This window comes from Phyllopteryx taeniolatus, chromosome 9 (assembly GCF_024500385.1).
Source record: "Phyllopteryx taeniolatus isolate TA_2022b chromosome 9, UOR_Ptae_1.2, whole genome shotgun sequence".
NCBI classification, from domain to species: domain Eukaryota; kingdom Metazoa; phylum Chordata; class Actinopteri; order Syngnathiformes; family Syngnathidae; genus Phyllopteryx; species Phyllopteryx taeniolatus.
Genome location: NC_084510.1, coordinates 12,372,420 through 12,392,770, shown reverse-complemented (window position 1 = coordinate 12,392,770; position 20,351 = coordinate 12,372,420). Strand labels below are relative to the sequence as shown.

General features: G+C 40.4%; 1 long non-coding RNA gene across 1 annotated transcript; it reads right to left on the bottom strand.

Annotated features, from left to right (window-relative positions):
• Positions 1-8,087: 8,087 nt before the first annotated feature.
• Positions 8,088-20,083, bottom strand: LOC133484006 (uncharacterized). Its single transcript, XR_009790270.1, has 3 exons — positions 19,709-20,083; positions 15,851-16,364; positions 8,088-8,608 (listed from the first exon to the last, which is right to left on the bottom strand). It is a non-coding gene; the product is annotated as an uncharacterized LOC133484006 (long non-coding RNA).
• Positions 20,084-20,351: the final 268 nt, after the last annotated feature.

Here is a 20,351-nt window from a genome sequence, read left to right as displayed (position 1 = left end):
TTGGGCTGGGAGCGCCACAAGGGTTAGACATTGCCAAATTTGGAGACTGAGGTATAATTGCACCTTTTAATCAGAACTTAGCATCAGTTATTGGTTAGCACCACCCACTCAAAGCATGAAGATAAGGATGAAAAGGTTTATCGATAAACTATGATAACAATTACACATTAAGTATTACTCTTTCGAATGTAAATATTACTACTTGTGTCTCTGAGAGCAGCAATTGTTGAGGTCCATTTAAGTACAGTACATTCTGTGGGAGTTTTGTTTTTTGCTGTTACAATTTCTAATGTACACAAAACTAGATACATAGGGCTGCTGATTTTTTTTTTCATATTCAAAATAAACGTGATGCATTGCTTTCATTTTTATTTGAGCAATGTGATATTACTGATAACCGTGATATTTTTTGGGTCAGTAGAATTGTGATATGACGTGTTCATCTCTACACCCTAGCTTGGTTCTAGCTTGGACTGCACCCTGTGCCTGTGTGGGTTTCTCTTGTTGCTCTGGTTTTACATGAAAAACATACCGGTAAGGCTGATTTCCAGCCATTTCCCTTGAATAAAGTGCTGACAAAATCTGAATATGGTCCCAGGACAGTACATGGTTGCTGCCCACTGATCCTCAACAACAGGTTAAATACAGATTTAATACATTTCTCTCTACATTGTGACAAAGTACCATTTCTTTTATACTTTACAACCTTGGCAAAGACAGACATTCACATTCACAACAATATAGCAGCCACATAAGCACAGACTGTACAATAAATGAAGCAAATATTTAGTTTTTCTAATTACTGTATATGTTCATGGTTAGGCCGGCACAGTGACCGACTGGTTAGCACATCTGCCTCACAGTTCTAAGGACCGGGGTTCAAATCCCGGCCCTGCCTGTGTGGAGTTTGCACGTTCTCCCCGTGCCTGTGTGAGTTTTCTCCAGGCACTCCTGTTTCCTTCCACATCCCAAAAACATGCGTGGTAGGTTGATTGAAGACTCTAAGTTGCCCGTAGGTGTGAATGTGAGTGTGAATGGTTGTTTGTTTCGTGTGCCCTGCGATAAACTGGCGACCAGTTCAGGGTGTACCCCGCCTCCCGCCCGAAGATAGCTGGGATAGGCTCCAGCAGCCCGGGACCCTAGTGAGGATAAGCGGTAAAGAAAATGGATGGATGGATGGATGCTGATGGTTCCCAATGGTAACCAAATTTTTCAGTCCACTAAAAAGCTGGTCCAAAAATGGTCTTTCTCTTTGTCTTTTCCACTGGTTTTGCTAAAACAAGTCTTTGCCAAAACTACATTTTGTGTTGACCCTTCAAAAAACCTGTTTTTTTGTCTAAATTGAACAATCTTCATTCAAGTATTAAGGTATTTGGTTTCAAATGTGTGATTGATTGATTTATTGATTGATCGATTTAGATTTTTTTCAGTTCACCACAAACAATAAAACAAAGACAAAAAAAGATACTGCAATTATTTTTCTTTTCCTTTCAGCTTGTCCCATTAGGGGTCGCCACAGTGTGTCATCCTTTTCCATTCAAGACTATCTTCCCCAACCTCCTCACTAACACAAACAGCTCTCATGTCTTCCCTCTCTACATCTATCAACCTTCTCTTTGGTCTTCCTCTAGTGCTCATGCCTGACAACTCCATCCTCATCTTCTTTCTACCAATATACTCACTATCTCTCCTCTGAATGTGTCTAAACCATCTAAGTATGATCTCTCCAAAACACCTAACCTTGGCTGTCCCTCTGATGAGCTAATTTCTAATCCTGCTCAACCGGAGAACCTCAACATCTTCATCTCCTGTCGTCTCTTCAGTGCCACTGTCTCCAAGGCGTACATCATGGCTGGCCTCAGCACAGTTTTATAAACCTTTCCCTCCGTGGCTCTGTCTTAGCAGAGCCTTTTCTGTCACATAACACACCTGACACTTTTCTCTACCTGTTCTAACCTGCTTAGACCCATTTTTCACCTTTTTACCAGCGCATACCTCCATCTTTCCATGCTCTCACTGCAGATCACAATGTTTTGTTGTTTCCTATTTTTTGAAAATAAATGAATTTTTAAAAGAAAGTTTTCCTTATATTAATTCAGTTGCTTTACAGATCTTTACAGTAATGGTTTCTTAAATCAGAATCAGAATAATCTTTATTTGCCAAGTATGTCCAAAAAAAACACAAGGAATTTGTCTCCGGTAGTTGGAGCCGCTCTAGACAGACAGCCAATTGACAGAGAACACTTTTGAGACATAAAGACATTAACAAAAAAACAGTCACTGAGCAGTAAAGGGTTGCTCGTTATCTGGTAATGCCGGTACATTTTTTTTTTTTTTTTGACAATTGTGCAAAAAGATGCAGAGTCCTCTAGCACTTTATCTCTATTAAATCTCACAATGTTAGTTTGTTTGTTTTTATAAATCTTATACAGTACCTGTATTAAGTTTATGGTAAGAATTACGTTTTCACCTTCTTTTGTTAGAAATTCCTTATATAGTAAATTCTTCTTTTTACAGATGTTTGGTAATCCCTTTGTTATTCAGGATTTTGTTTTCACTTCACAAGAGGTAGTCACAAGAGGACAATTCGACTCATTTACCTCTCCCACATAAATTTCATTCCAGCCCTGATTTGTTAATTCTTCCCTGATATAGTCAAATAGCACTTCTGTTTATTTGTCTTCTTAAATTACAGTTTTTGTGCTAGAATCAGTGGTTCCAAAATCAGGCAAATGATCACTGACATCATTTATGATTAAACCTCCAGTGGTATTCACATCAGTGGCATTTTTATATACTGTATATTATTAATGTGTGTACCAGTGCTTGCAGTTATCCTGCTCAGGAGTGCAAGGGTACAATCCCATGAAAATCATTGACTTAATAAAGTTAGTAGTTTTATATTTGTCCATCAGGATTTAAAAGATCTATATTAAAATCTCCACAGACGAAATCATGTTGTTACTAATTGAGGTGTACATTTCTACCAACTTATCCCTGAATGTATCAGTATTGATTCCTGTTGCTCTATATACAGCATGCAGTCAATATTCATGTTTTATTTCTCAAATTGAATTTTAACACTATTGCATTCAACAACATTTTCTAAATCAAATGACAAGTTATCAACAATTTCACTATGGTTGGCTAGTAAAACATGCAACATCTCCACCCTTTCTTAATCAACGTATTAGTGGTAAATAAATCATATCCCTACATCTGAACCATGGTTGCCTGCTTGTTATTTAACCAAGTTAACCAAGTCTTTAAGACAGCTATGACAGAGAAATTCTTGTGGTATTATTTCAGTCTTGTATTTTTTAATTATTCATGTATAGATTCCTACTATTAAAATTAATTATTGATAGTGTGCTGTCAGTTGTAACATTATTTCTAAATTGTTCTTCTGTAAAGAACTTGCAGCGCTGATTCATATTGAGATTGAAAAATTGTTTTCTGCATCAGTATCCTGTTTAATGTCATAATTTTTATCAGACAATTTGAAACAGTATGCTCGGTCAGTCGGTCATTCGGTCGAGCCTTTTATGTGCTTTTGATTTGCCTCACTGATTTCTAAAATTACAGGTAGAAGTCATTAAGGTGGACTGTTACTTTCACTGATGCAATATTTAAGATCGACAAGCACTGATGTCGTTCACAGGTTGTGAAGAGAAGAAGTTATTGTACACTCCCGCTCCTGAAAGTGGACTGTCAGGTGCAATTTGCTTTCGTGCCGCAACTATGAATTTGTGTGTCAATATGCTTGAAGTGGAGCAATAGAGAGAAAGATGTGCCCCCACGACGATAATCCTTGGGTCTTGTAAAGTGTATTCCGGCCTCTGCTGATGCTTTTTCAAGTTTCACGGTTGAAGGGGATGGGGTAAGACAATAGGGTAAGGCCCTAGGAAGCTTCCCTCTTTCATACTGTTTATTTTACACCCCATTTATCAGCCACATCCTTGGCATTGACATTACTGACTTCACATCCATATGCTGTGTCACTATAACACATTTACAGTACACACGGCGTTTGGGTTCTACTTTAGATTTTTAATTACAGTGTATATGCAGGATATGACGTTCACCTACAAAGGAGAAGACACTGCTTTATCCTCGGCTATAATATGTAACCATGCTAATAATTTTTTGAAAGATGAGGGAAACTATTATTCTGCAGAACTGGAGTCGGATTAGCTACAGTAGCATCTTAGCTACTGCTAAAGGTAATATAACCCAGGGTTTTTCAAGTTTACTATTTACAACTCCATCTCCCCTCATTGTTCATTACTGCTCACTGTATCAGTGAAGTGCGTTAAGTCAGGTGGTCTGTGGTCTGACAGTCCCCAGGCTGGAGTGTGTTTGTTTAGGGCCACTGCTCTGCTTGGACACCGAGATGCAGATGGTGGAGGGAGCCGGCCCTGGAGTGCCTTTGGACACGCTCCGGCAGAGTGCAGGGTCATGTTCACTGGCCGACTACGAGACAGGAAATCCATTTAATTACCTGTGAAGCAGAAGAAGGGGTGTGGAGGCCTAACAGAAGAAGGCTGTGCTCCCTGTGCACTTTGCCAATAGCTAGGTGGGTAGTTGGGGGCAAAACAGGTTACTCTGAAAGGAAAAAAGAACAAATGAGAGCAATAATATAAAAAGAAAGAGAAAATGATGGATGCAGTGAAAGAAAAAATAAAACCTTTTTAATGAAGTTAACCTCAACATTTACAATTGAGCGTGATCCAATGGCAATGCAGTAGTTCAAGTTAAAAGGTCTGCCCTTTATAAAGAAAAAAATCAACTCAGTTTTGATTTACACTGTCAGAGAGTTATTAATTGAACAACAAATTTGTTATTTGTAGTCAATGTTGGGGGTAACTCATTATATGCACATGTACTAATTACATGATATAATTAAATTTCAGAATTTATGTAAATGTAATCCATTACATTACAGGGATAAAATGTGAAACTAAATTACAGTTGCTTTTCGAAATTTCAATCGTTACAGTTTTTGTTACATTTGAAAATAGCCGCAATAGCTCATATATATATATATATATATATTTTTTTTTTCATATCATTTCGTCATTCTAAAGCCAATGCCTGTGATTGGCTCTCTCTGGTCATGTGCCATTTTGCCATAGTCTCTAACATGACGTATTTTTCATAATATTACTTTGAAGCGCTACCTTGTAGTCCAATCCATTAGTTCGTCTGAGATTTTGAAGTTTAGACTCATAGTTACACTAAACTGCACTAAATTGTGCACATCTGTCATTATGTCAACATGGTATGGTACGGTGGTTTTTAGTGTTGTAACACTTGAGACCGGTCTTGGTCTTGTCTCTGACTCAACTCCCAAAACTCTTGGTTTAGTCTTGGTCTCAGATTGGCCCGACTCGGGGTATTGCATCAATACCTGTCAAGACCATCACCAATCTATTAATCATCAACTTCATTAATGTGACATTAAAAAGAAGCACTAGATAAAACAACAAATTCCTTTAATTCATGTGATACTAACCCCCAACCACCCCTGAAATGACTGCAACCTTCAGAGCCACAAAGCTCTTCTTTAAATCTTCATTTTGAAATAAATACAAGGTTTGATTTTTTGTGCATTTTTTTTTAATTAAAAATTTAAGTTAAAGGTAGCATATTTCACCAAACCAACTTTTTCCTACTTTTTGGGATGTAATGTGGCTCTATGCTGCCTTAGTAAACGTGAAAAAAAAATAAAAATTTAATTGTCCACGCATTCCTGAGTTCCAGAGGCTTTTGTGCCGGGAGGCCTGAAATCAAGTCATTTGAATTTCTCGAGCTTATCTACGTCACAAGCGAAGATCTCTGCCTTCCCTTTCCACTCCCAAGCCAGTGCTCTCAACATAACAAACATGTACGTATGCTCTCACAATTGGGTATTCTACACGGAGGCAACCAATCAGGGGGTGGGTGATCTTTGCCAAATATGGACGAAGCGCATATAAAACTGGGTCAAACAGAAGTAGCTGTGAGAGAGGGCTTTTCTGGACATTCGTATGACAGAACCAATGTGTTTTTTGAAATTAAGTTGACACTTTTATAAATCCATGTTAGACCTCCATAGAGTGACTCTCTAAATAGTAATGATGTGTCGGTCACGAACGAAACTGCTCTTTGAAACGAACGATGACAGCGGTTCGTGATTGGGAGCCGCTTTCATCATTCACTGAAGAGTGAGCCTGCACGTGATTGGCCAATATGTGTGGCACCGTCTGTCTGTCTGTCTGTCTCTCTCTCTCTTTCTCTCTCTCTCTCTCTCTCTCACTGACTGCACCGAGGAGAGATGGGGAGGGGCGGGAGCACACACACAGCAGCACACAGACGGAGGAAGGAAGATGAGTGAGAAATTGTGCAAGGGGCCAAGAGAAAACGCTAACATGCTGATAAGGAATAGTTATGAAAATGAGTGATAGCAGGAAAAGGTACGGTGGCCTGGAAGTGCAAAACAATATAACAAATTGTGAAACACATTTACATTTAGAAAACCAAAACCTTTTTACTTTTCAGAAAACAAATGAACAAAAACCAAAACAAATTACAATTGAGAAAACCCGGAAGGGGAACGTCCCATTTCACAGACATTCTTAGAAATCCCACGACCTTTCTCGGCAAAACCCGCCCTGCTTCAACATGATTGGTTCCTGCATCGCGGTAAGGTAGGCTAAGCAGATGTAACGAGATGTCCATCCCAAATATGTATCACATTTGTACAAAATAAAACAAAAAACAAATGAGTTTATTATGGTTAGGTTAAGGAGTAGGGTTGGGGTTAAGGCAGTTTAGGATGAGTTAAGGATTATGGTGGTTAAGGCTGGCGCACACCGAGCACTGCCGTCGAACCCGACTGAACTAAGGCGCAGTGTGCGTGGTTTGGCAACTGTTTCCATGAGCGGCCGATTGGTCGGCCACTGGTTTTGACATGATTACAAATTTTAATCTCCGTTGCACGCCGTCTTCACGTCCCGTTTTACATTAAATCAAAATGCACAGGAGCTTTCCCATACGGTGAAAATACATTTCCGGGTTTGCAAGCCGTGCCGCCGCGTTTCCTTGGCTCAAGCTGTATAAATAGTATGTAAAGCATCAAATGTTGTTTTCATAATGTATAATGTGCCTGTGCATGAAAAAGCAAAGTTTGTGACCAGAATGTACGTTCAAATGAATGGAGCCGGCAGCTTCCTTTCAAATATCCACACATTCCATTGAATTCTCTGCAGCATCCTCTCTCTTTAACAACCTGCTTCTTCCTTAACTCTTCCTCTATCTTTTTTATGGTTTAAAAAATGTGATCAAGTACAATATATTGTATACACAGCATGAAGAGGTGTCACCATGAGAGGGACACCATATTATTAACATCATTAAATTATTGCCACTTTGGTGTGAATCCATTACTGAGCATTATTATTATCATAACTGGAATGTGTTGCATCCAAGTCAAGACAACTGAATTAGAAAACAGTTACCTGTAAGTATGTTATGCCAGACACTGGTCCAACAGTGGTATTATTTAAAACATATATTTGTTATTGTATAGTTGAGAGTGGTGAACTGGACTGCATCAGACAACGATACACTAGGGTGAAGGTGTAACTACACCGATTTGGTCATTATGGTGGCATACAAGCAGTCACTGAAATGTCTTTTCAGATCTTGCTTCAACTTTTAAATAAAAAAATTCCTGAATTCATGTGAAATGTCTGTGAATGCACTGTTGATGTGTTGGTTTGCTGGAAACTCCATTCTTACTTTAAGCCTTTTCAATCACAATACTATGTCCATAAAAATTCCAACTGTAAATGAACATAATGGCTTCTCAGATTCTATTGGTGGAAAGTATTTTCTTCTTGTGGTTGAAGTGGAGATTTGACTCAAACATAGGTTTGGCAGCTCCCTCTTTGGAGACACTGGTGATAGCACTCAATTCCTGGATTAAAATAGCATTTATTCCAAATTGTCTCAAATCATCGAATGCAACCAAAACATGTAGCTGAGTTGACCTGTGTACTTAATTCATCGGGTAGTACAACTATGACAGAGACAAGAACATTTGGAAGTGATAGGGAGAAGATTGTTGCATTTTTCTAAATGAAATACAGTACAGACTACTACAATCAATAAATGACAAAACAAATGAGAAGTTTTGTATTATTATTCTGTCTGCAGCTGAGGAACTGGAGACAGGTGGTTGAACTTACTGTAGGTCTTTCTGATTTTAGATTGAGTTTGCCAATGACTAGACAAATAGGACATCTTAAATCTAATAATTGTGGCAATAGTTTTATTGGTAACCGGAATATCGGATATACTGTATATTCATGAAGAGTGAGGTGAGCAAGTTGAGAGGTTTTTTTTTTTTTTTTTATTCCGATGCAGCCTGCATGCATCAGTGGGTCCCAGATTTCTGTCATGTTCTGAAGTAATGCCCCTGCGTCCCCCATCTCTCCTTTTATTCCTCTGCATTTCACCCGTCCAAGTCTTCACTTCTTTTCTCTTTCCTGCTGGGTCAGCCATCTTACGATCTGGCGGAGTGAGAATCCCATGAGACTCAGTTCAACTGCAGTTCAGGCCATGTCTGGGTGAAAGATAGGGAGAAAGACAGAAACACAAAAGGTATTTTCAGTATTCATCACCACCCTTGGTCGTTTCTCATTCTTGCGGTTGCTGTGTGATACCTGTTTTCATGCCTTAACTCCTGGGGAAAAAAAATTTGTCATTTAATCTTCGAGCTGAAACAATTCATAAAGAAACATGTCAGTGCAAGTATCCCAATTCAATAAATGCTCCATGTCTGTTTCAGACAAATCAGAGGTGCGGTGTAAATTATTGATTCAAAGTAGTTTGACTTCATCGAAGAACACAAAATGGTGACACATTTTAATGTGGTCTTGTAAGTATGACTCAAAGTGATGTTAACATGTATCAATTTGCTCTTGCTGTGCCTGTATTTGTGACTCAAGCAGGGTGTCTGTCCGATTCAACTGTTTAAATAGAAACAAAACAGTACTCTGGTAAAATCAGTGTCCTCCATAAATCACTCACAGGGAGCAGAATATCGAGCAAGGTGTTTGGAGATGATAGTCTGCTTGTGGGAGCAGCAGACCATGAACTTGGGTTGCGAGAGATGTGGATTCGTGACACTCCTGTCCTGAGCAACCTGTATTTGTTTGTGTGTGTGTGTGTGTGTGTGTGTGTGTGTGTGTATGTGCGCGTGTGTCATTCTGTCTGTGCATATGTGAGTGCGTGCGTGCATGCGCGTGCGTACGTACATGCGTGTGTGCAGGTATGCCTGCATGCATATGTTTGGTAGTGTGGAGCAACATACTGCAGCAGGTGGCAGGAGACAAAATTGTTGCTTCCAGGCTACATAGGGGCATTAGACTCCATGTTAAAGTCTGTAAATACAGTAGTACGTATATGTGTATACCAGAGATGGGGGGACTCGAGTCAAATGACTTGACTCGAGTCGATTCGAGTTGCCAGTTTTATGACTTGCGACTTGCTTGCCAAATACTTAAGACATGACTTGACTTTAGCCTTGGTAGTCAAGAGACATGACTTGACTTTGTCTTGAACTACATGACTTGACAAGTCATCTCATATATAACTGGAAATATGCATTTTAATTAAGACAGTTTGCCTTTTTTGAAAGAAAGAAAGAAAGAAAGAAATTTTTTGGGGGGGAGGGGGGTCATTCGCACGAACCTGGCATCCCAGTCTACATTGTTTCTCACTTGCCAGTGTGAAGTGGCCACCTGCATGAAGAACGATGGAAGGAACTCCAAAGATAATAAAACTTGGATTCAAAGATTATGTTGTCGATGAAGTCTACAAAAAGAGGATGGCAGCCTGCATGGTTTGGAACTCGCGTATTAAAGACACAAGAACGTTGTCGAACTTCCGTCACAACAAAACTCACAAAGACAGGTAAGCTAATTTCACTGTTTAGCTAGCTGGCCAAACATTTAGTTTCATAGACTAGTTTTGGGATGATAAAAAAAAAAAAAATGATGTGATTGTGAATGTTTAAGTACAGCTACGTAACGCAACTAGGGGTCGGACGGTTTATGATAATTGTCTGAACCTTTCCTTTCGGTTCATAGGCATGCAAAACTTTTTTTCCGTCTCTTTTACTAATGAGGCGAAGCGGTGTGCACTCTACAGCAGAAAGTAGCTCCTAAAATATAAAGTGAAGCGGTGTTGCTCACGGTCGATTGTGGAGATTTAAACAAAAAAAGGGAGGAGGCGTTTGCAGGCATGAAGGAAGATTCGGTGCTAGAAGGTGCAAGGTGGGGATCACTTTGCATTACGATCACGGAGATTAAAAAAAAGTCGTTGACAAAAGTGTGTTCCATCATTAGTAAGTACAGTACACTTGGGGAGTACTGTAGCTTCATGTGAATATAACTTTCATACTACTAAACGTGTTTATTGAAGTGTCGCCATTAAAATGTCATCTGTTGTGTCGGCTCTGTGATAAATCTCTCTGCACTGTGTTTTTAAAATTGAGACCACAGCATATGAAACATAACCTTTAATCTAATGGCAACTGTAAATTGTCCAGAGTCAGTGCGTCTAAACAAATGAACCTGACTGAGTGATTTAATTAAAGTCGAGGACACAGGAGGAATGCAGATTTTCTTCAATTACTTTTTTTGGAAGGATGGCAACATTTTTATGTCACGTATTATTCCCTTAATTACGAATCTCTTGCATTCTCCATTAGCCCATTAGGTACACGTGATTATATTTTACCAACAGAAAACAGTCTTGGCTTTTGTGTTCTCTTAAGAACTGTAGGAGTTACAAGGCTGTCACCACAAAATACACAGCATAGTTTGTTCAGAAATAAAGTTGAGTTAAATTAAGTTTGAAATACAACTTTAAAACAATTCAGTGCAATAAATTCAATCAATCATAATTTCAGTTGTTCATTTTTTTAGTGTTATGATTTGTGAAAAACATTTTATTATCACTCCAATAAATGTTGCGACTGGAGTCGTATGACTTGACATGCGACTTGCTTAATTAAACCAAGTAATGACTTGACTCAACTTGCTTGAAATTTAGTGGCAAGTCGACTTGACTTGATTCGACTGATTTTTTTTTTCCCACAGTGACTTGGGACTTGCTTGCTTGCTTGTGACTTGCACATATCTGACTTACTCCCACCGCTTGTGTATACTGAATTTGACATTAAAGTAGTAGCTTTGCCTGGTTAGATGCATCATATTTTCATAAGAATCTTGTAGGAAATCTTACAAATGAACTACCGTATATTATATGTATGTATATATATATTATTATTACATCCGTGCACACACAAATACTCATGGTTGCGGGGGTCGGGGTGGAGGGGGTTCGGGCGTCAGACCGGGCATCAGTGCTGGTACCCGGTCTAGACGCTGCATTGGTGAGCCCTGTGGGTTGGTGGGGGGGTGTCTCGCTCTCCTGGGGGTGGGGGTACAGGTTTGGCTTTGGGCCACTGCCGCCTCCTCCGGGCAGCCGGTTTTGGGGCGCCTTAGTGGGGCCGGTGGACCACCCTGGGTCCTTCGGTGTGGGTGGTATCCCGTCCACTGGGCCGCTCTCAGACAGGTTCCTGGGGCGGACCCCGCCTCTCGGCTGGGTGGGATGGGGTCCACAAGCCCCGTGATGCAAGCGCAGCAATTACAGGTCACTTCTGAATGTTATTGTGCATGCAAGACGGCATCAATTCACTTGGCTGTGTCCGCAGATACTCACCTCTGGGACTTATTCGCTTGGTGTGGGCCCACTCACTCATTGCAATAAATAACTCATAACTATGCGAACTTCCTGGGTATCCCTCACTTGCGCTGCATTTCTTAAGATGTTTAGAATTTACATAGCCACTCCCACCACACTTCAGTAAAGCCGAGTCCACTACATCTGTCTTGCATGCTTCCCCTCCTGCCCTGTCCTACGTATATTGCCCTGATCTTCCTTCAAAGAGTGTAACACTACTGCCTCATGCAACCCTCAATGCTAATGTGTCATTGTACTAGGCATATAGTATAATGATTTACTTTCCTCATCTTTATTACAGCTAATGTCCTGTCTTTTATTATCTTCTCTTCCTATATTATTTTGTTATGTTTTCACTGTCTCTCCCCTTTGTTATTTCTGTCACTCCCCTTTAAAACTTAGTTCTGTCAGACTGAAATTTTCAATAAAAAAACCTTCAAAAGACAAAGAATCATAGTGGCAGCTTAAAAACTCCACTCTGGCACAGTAAAACTGTTCCGGCATGAAAGAGATACAGATCCTCCTTTCTGTTTGACCTAACAGCTGAACAGGACAAAACAAAACAAATTAACTATAATACTTTCAAAATGCACTATCTGGTCACTGTCCTTGTATGAGCTCTGTGTACTAATACCAACACTCCATAACAAATCTGAATCACGCCCCAACTAATTCACATACAAGGATTATTTGAAAATAATATATTCTGCTAAAAATCACTCTCAGCCAGTGGGGATAGGTGAAGACATATTATTCATCCATCACATGGAAACTGGAGTCTCAGGTGACTTGGGTGAGAGGTGGTGTACACCCTAAACTGGAAAGACTACCATTCACACTTACATTAACACTTAAGGACATTTAAGTCTTCAGGTGATTTAATAATGGTTTTGGACTGTGGCGGTTGGTGGTTGTACAACGTAAACCTTCACACTCACAGAGGAACATGTAAAGTTCACAAAGAAAGTCCTGAGTTGACACAAAATAAAATACTTCACTTCTCATGCCATATATTACCAAATGCTAATGGTTTACACAGCTCCAGAGTGAATATGTTGTCTGTGGAAATAACTATTGTATTGCTGAAATTTGCTTAGCAACTTTACAGCTGTGTGTGTAAGAACAGTCTAAAGACTCTGGGGATCAAATACCTTTATCAGAGTTGATCCCTGAGGAAGCCAACTGAGCACACGATGTGGAAAATAATTAATAATGCATTTAATAAATCGCTCCTGAGCCACCACCATCTGCTCTAGTATAATTTCCTCCCTTTATTATGTCAGAGAGCCATTGCAGGACTATGAACATGACACAATAATGCATGGCATGTTTTGTTGTTATTTGTTTTTTCGCCAATATGATGGAGGCCGGCATGGTGGACGACAGGTTAGCACATCTGCCTCACAGTTCATGTTGCATTTTTGTGTCTTTTAGGCTCTTGTGAATGACTATGTATTACAAAACAATGTTTGACCAAGTAATTTCCCAACAGAAAGTGAAACATATATTCTTTTTTAACAAATTCTGTGTGCTTAAAATGTTCATCACTGGTATGGCAGGCTGTATAATGTTTTTCTGTCACTTTGGGAAAATGGCATAGGCTTAAGAGGGCAGATGATTTTGAAAGTGCTTATTTAGAAATAACAGTTTGTCGTAATTTTTGTTTTAAGTCATTCATTCAAGAGCAAGATTATATAAATTGGCGTACAGGATTTTTTCCTCTCTCATTGAGGTTTTATTGTACCTTACTTTCTGGGAAGACAATAAATACCTTCACTTTGAATAAAAAAAGAAACGGTGGAAAATGCAGTATTTGATCAACAAATGTAATTGATAAGCCTCAATAACAGTCCCAGCCAAACAGCAAGGCTTCAGACGTTATAACTTCGGCTCCTCCCCTAAATGTAGCAAGCCTCGATACGCGCTTTGCGGACACGCCCCCTTCATTACTCGACACACGCCTCGAACACTCGGCACAACCCGTAACATCACTATGGTAAACCCTGGAATGTCAATCGCAGGGCATATAGACAAACAACCATCTGTCCATCCCTCCATCCATTCTCAATACGCTTATCCTGTTCAGAGTCGCAGGGTACTGGAGTCTATCCCAGCTGACTTCGGGCGAAAGTAGGACAACACCCTGAACTGGTCAATAGGCAGTCGCAGGGCACATACACAGTAGACACAGACACCCATTTGCACTCACATTTGCACCGTTACTTAGTGGGAGCTGAACCCACACTGCCTGCACCAAAGTCAGGCGAATGTACCACTACACCATCAATGACGACAAACAACCAATGATTTTGATTTGGGCACCCAGGGCGGCATTCTCAGGCAGGGTGACACTCAAGAGTGTGAATGGAAATTTACCCTCTGGTGAATAAAGAATATTTCTTCCTTCAATTTCTCCAGATGTGACTCCAGATTTATATTTTGTTTATTTTGAGTGTTAGGCCAAACTGCTTCACCAATTAAAGCAAGCTGTATCTGTAAAACATAATGATGAGAGAAGCAAAGAAATTATATCTGACTCAGTACTGCGCTTTCATGTTCAACAAATCAATGCGCCAGTGAGGTTGTGGATGGCATGTTCTGGTGAATGATTTATACCATTTCTCCAACAAAGAAGAATCCTCTATCAAGCCCTTCCTCCTCTCTTTGTAGCTTGAGCAACAATATGTGAATCCAGAATATGTGTGCCATAAATTAAGGTTGACTGGACAAAGCTGGGACTCTGCCCTTTGCTACAAAAGGGTATTATTGTGCAGCAGAGAGGCGGAGGCGAAGCGAAGTCATCTGCATCTGTGCGGGCGAAGAGAGGGCTCGAGCATTCAGTGTGAGCCTCCTCCGTGTCCACTGAGGCCAAGCCTGCTGCTGCAGATAGACTTGTTCCAGCTCGGAGCCCTCCCAGACTCCTTAGCCTGCCTCGGCCCAGGAACAGATGGAGAGAGGAGAGCATAGGGTGTGATGGAGGGAAATTGCTCCCTGTTCAGAGCTTGGCACAAACATTGGAAGTATGTTGTACTGTAAGTTTACTGTACACTCTAGTACTATGATGTGTCATGCAGCTTTAAAAGTTTACTGTGAGGACAATACCACATCCATATACAAATACTGTATCTAACACATTTGCTACATATGCTCATTTTTGTAATTAGTGCCCTACTAAAAGTACAAGAATGTAAATATTTGCTGTTCCTCCTTATCAATTTTATCCCTGTCCCGTCTGTCTAGTTGAGATCACTTGTAATGGATCAAATGACGTCGGGTTCTCCTAAATCTCCGTCATTACAGTCATGCTGCTGGTTATGGGACTGGGGAGAGGCTTCAATGGCAATGTGCCATGATGCAAGGGTCACATCTGATGACATTAAATCAGAATCAGAATCATATTTATTTTGCTAAGTATATCCACAAAAACACACAAGGAATTTGTCTCCGATAGTTGGAGCTACTCTAGTACGACAACAGACAGTCAATTGACAGAGAACACTTTCGAGACATAAAGACATTGAGAAAAACAGTCGCTGAACAATAAAAGGTTGCTAGTAATCTGGTAATGCCGGAACAATTTTTTTGTTTTTGTTTTTTTGACAAATGTGCAAAAAGATGCAGAGTCCTCGAGCAGTTTGAATGACTATTGCATTAGTCCGGTGCAATGACCATTGTGCAAAGGGCGCCGAGACTTCAAGGAATGTACGCAGTTTAAAGTGACTAGTAGTGCAATAATCTGGGACAATGTCTATTGTGCAAATGTTGCAGATACTCCTCAGTCAGTGTGCAAGTGGTGCAGATGCTACTCTGGCATGAGTAGCCAGTATTGGTCAACAACAGATATGCAAATAGTGCAGCGTGGCGGTACTACTACAGTGAGTGCACGAGTATGTATAATTGGCCCGACAGAAATGTGACAACAAACTCAAGACAAAAAAATTGGCAGCATGTTGCAATGGAATTGTAAGTTAGCTATTTAAGAAGTTGATGGCAAGAGGGAAGAAGCTGTTGGAATGTCTGCTGGTTTTAGTTTGCATTGTTCGTTAGCGCCTACCTGAGGGAAGAAGCTGGAAGAGCTGGTGACCAAGATGTGGAGGGTCCGAGAGGATTTTGCACGCTCTTGTCTTAGTTCTGGCAGTGTGCAAGTCCTCAAGGGTGAGTTGGGGTACAGACTATATTTTCACCAGTTTTGATTGTCCGTTGCAGTCGGAGTTTGTCCTTTTTTGTAGCAGCACCAAACCAGATTGTGATGGAAGAACACAGGACTGATTCGATGACCACTGTGTAGAACTGCCTCAACAGCACCTGTGGCAGGTCGTGCTTCCTCAGAAGCCGCAGGAAGTACATCCTCTGCTGGGCCTTTTTGAGGATGGAGCTGATGTTGATCGCCCACTTCAGGTCCTGAGAAACTGTAATACCCAGGAACTTGAAGGTCTCAATGGTTGACACAAGGCAGCTGGACAGTGTGAGGGGCAGCTGTGGCGAAGGATGCCTCCTGAAGTCCACAATCATCTCTACAGTCTTGAGCGTGTTCAGCTGACGTAGATCAAACCCTTGTGGGCCTCTTCCTGCCAGAAATCATAAATGGAAAACCATTAGCATATTTCAAAACCATTTGCATATCATATTCGAAACCGGGAAGAAATCACTTGCACATGCATATTTTTAGTCACCACTAAAATCTTTGGTCAATGAATTGCTCGACAGCACAGCATTGCTATTTAACGAATTGGATTCTGTGTGTTTGGCGTACATTTCATAGCATGAAACTGGATTTAATGAAGCTATATTGCAAAAAGGAGGAGTCCGGGCATTCTCTGTGTTTGAGATGATGTTCCCTGAGGAGCTCAGAAATAATAATGATGTTAAGGGGTAAATATCAACGATGTAGCTCAGATATCACAAAGTGGCATGAGTTGGGAAGAATAAAGAAAAAAAAAGGAAGCGAAGTAACACCTCCTGCAGCATGCTGTCGAACATTTTGCAGATAGCCACACTGTGCCAGATGAGACAGCACAAGAGTGATGCATGTTGAAGCAAATTGATGCTATCTGAAAGGGCTTAGAAAACTTTAACCCAGATCAAAGCTCATTGTAAGTTGCTCAGATCACCCTGTAACTAGGCAGAGCAGCAGGGGAAAAGAGAAAAGTAGGAGTGTCTTGTACTGTCTAATTATGCATTTCAGACAGCTCACCACCAATTATCTCCCCTTCAGTAGCATCTGCCCTTCCAATGACCGCAATGTTAATGTGTGGCAAGCCCACCATTGGGTTAGGAACTTAACTTTGGTTCTTAATGTATGATAAGCTAGTGGAATCTCCCTAATATATAATGATAACAAATTCAAGGTGAGACAAAAGTTTAGTCAAAGGCTGAACAGTTAATTGGCAGTTTTATCATTATGCAAATACTAACAACTATGGCCTTGATAAGTCATACCACATTCAAATACTTTTTTTCTGTAGAATGCAAAAGCAGTAGCCCCAGCTATCACTTTCATCCCTGAGGTGAATCAATTTATGCTATTGGTTACCGCTAGTTAATTTCGTCATTGTTGCATTGTTTATAATACAATTCAAATAACTCTTGTGTATGAATGACAGAAAATAACTGCACATAATCAAAGTACCTGTAAAAATATGCTTGAAATTGTCAGGGTTTGCAACATGTTGGACCCCAAAGCAGCAAAGCAAGCAGGCAATGCAGGACAACTCTCAAAAAGGTTTTATTTTCAAAAACTCAAAAGAGGCAAACAAAGCCTAGGGGAAACTAAATACTAAATTAACAACAGCATCAAAAACAAGGTTCAAAGAAACAAAGAAACACCTGGCGTAAACTTAACATGGCATAAAACCAAACATGATGAGCGATACATGACTTTCAGTAACAGACTGCAAATGACAATGAAACAACCAGGACTGAAAGAAACCAGGGAAATCAATACAAGCATACTGACAAGACAACAATATTCAAAAATTTAAAAAGCAATATTGCCTTAAAAAATTTCAGTAGTTTAATAAGTGAGTTACTGTGTTATAACACTATTTCTTAGATGTTTTTATCGTGGAAATCCATCCATCCATCCATCCATTATCTGAGCCGCTTCTCCTCACTAGGGTCGCGGGCGTGCTGGAGCCTATCCCAGCTGTCATCGGGCAGGAGGCGGGGTACACCCTGAACTGGTTGCCAGCCAATCGCAGGGCACATAGAAACAAACAACCATTCGCACTCACAGTCATGCCTACGGGCAATTTAGAGTCTCCAATTAATGCATGTTTTTGGGATGTGGGACGAAACCGGAGTGCCCGGAGAAAACCCACGCAGGCACGGGGAGAACATGCAAACTCCACACAGGCGGGGACAGGGATTGAACCCCGCACCTCAGAACTGTGAGGCTGACGCTCTAACCAGTCGGTCACCGTGCCGCCGTGGAAATCCAAAGTTCATAAATCCAGAGCTATGTGGTCAGGTAATGAATGCCCAGCTATCAGAGTGGGTTCTAATCAAACAACATCAAAGAGTTCTGAATTTCACTTGCAAAGAAAAAAGCATCTGCATTGTCAAGCAAACGTCATTATTTACATTTGCCATTCCAGTGAGGACAATTTTCACATAATCAACTACATTTAACAATGCCCTATTTACACTCTGAGGGTGGTTATGTACAGTGTCAGCCAGTTCATTGGGTGCAATTAGAAGTATGCTAAAAGGTATTTCAGCTGTCAATTCCATGAGAGTACATATTTAACTTGCCCTGAACAATGCTATGCTCATCTGACAGACAATAAAATGTATCACCAGGACATGAGACAACAACTGACAATGCATTTGCTTTCATACTGAATTGATGGCTATTGGAGCTGACAGCTCTGAAGCATGGATGCCTACTTTGGTTATAGGCTTGCTACATACAGTACTTCTCTCTTCTGCTCACATCACAGGTGGCTGGGGGGCAAGATAGGAGCAGAGAAGAGTTGAGACATACAGGATGTTCAAATTGAGATGTTAGTAATTGGAAACATATTCAGCAATTTTTTTCTCTTTCCATTTTGCAGATGTGTACATTTTGTACATATGTGTCAGTCACAAGCAAGTCTCAAGTCGTAACCTTCAAGTCTAAGTTAAGTCCCAGGTTAGTGTGGAAAAAAATTAAGCAAGTCGAGTCACCACCAAGTTTCAAGCAAGTCGAGTCTAGTCATTAATAGGTTCAAGTAAGTCGTAATTCAAGTGATACAATCTTGCTCAGTCACAAGATACGTATCTTGGAGTGGTAATAAAATAGGTTTTTTTTCACTGATCATAACACAAAAAAGTACATTTAAACCTCAAAAAATGTAATGAACACACAAAAAATATATTTACACCTCTAAATTATCCTATTCAAGGTTACATGTGAGGTGGAGGCTATTTCGACTGAGCAGCAGGGACTTGGACTGTTTAACAGTCAGTCACAGGGCACACATACTGTAGACAGACAATGCCACATTTACACTTACTGTATGTGCAATGTGAAGAAAAAAAGTATACATAGAAAACCCACATGGGAGAACAAACAAACTCTGCATATAAACTTTGGAACTGAGATGGGAACCAAGAAACATGTTGGCTGTGAGCCAGATGCACTAGCATGCACTAAGATCCACCGTGCCAGCCATTGAGCTATTGAGAAAAATAGCTCTAATCATTGTTGAAGGTTTTGCTAAGAAGGTTTATTTTGAAATAAGAGCTACAAAGGCTGATTTTGAAATTAACTCAATATTTCTGTTCTAAAAATATTTGAACTGAACACTTTAAATAAGAGATTGACATAAGACTTCTAAAGGTAGAAGTTAGAAACATTGATTCCTGGGTCCCACTGGGTTACTATGACCTGGCAGTCATAGTAACATGGGGGGAGGTGGGTCTCGCTTACTTGCATGGCGGTGCTCCTTAGGCCGGGCCCCCGGGCTGGATGACTGCTTGGTGTTGGGGCTGACCTCTCATGGCCCACGGCTGCTCCTTGCTTTGTCTTTTGTCTTTGTTTCTCTCTCCCTTCGAGAAACATTGTTCTGTCCGACTGATCAAGTCTGATTCTCAATAAACCTCAATTATAATACCACAGCGGAAGATTTAAACGCCACTGTGACACAGTAAAACTGTTCCGGCATAAAAGGGATACAGATTTTCCATTCTGCTTAACCTAACAGCCGAACAGGACAAAAAAAGAAAGAAAAGAAAAGAAACATGGATTTCAAATCATGTTTCAAGTAATTCTTGAAAAATGACTCATTAGCTTTGAAGATGTTGTCAGTCCAGCTCAGTGGTCATGATCTGTTAGTTCCTGGTTAGTGTAGAAAAAAAATCAAGTTGTACTCTGCCCTTATGTTAGCCCTGAGAGTAATGGCTGATCGGACTGAAGTGTTGGAGGAGCTGGAGTGAGTTTGCAACACCCAGTAAGGTGCAACTTATTGGCTCAGATAAATCATGCAGTCTGTAGGCTTCAGTAAAGTGAATCAGCCAAATGCAAAAGTGAGTGTGTATAAGTATGTGTCAGGGTGTGTGTGTGTGTCTGTGTG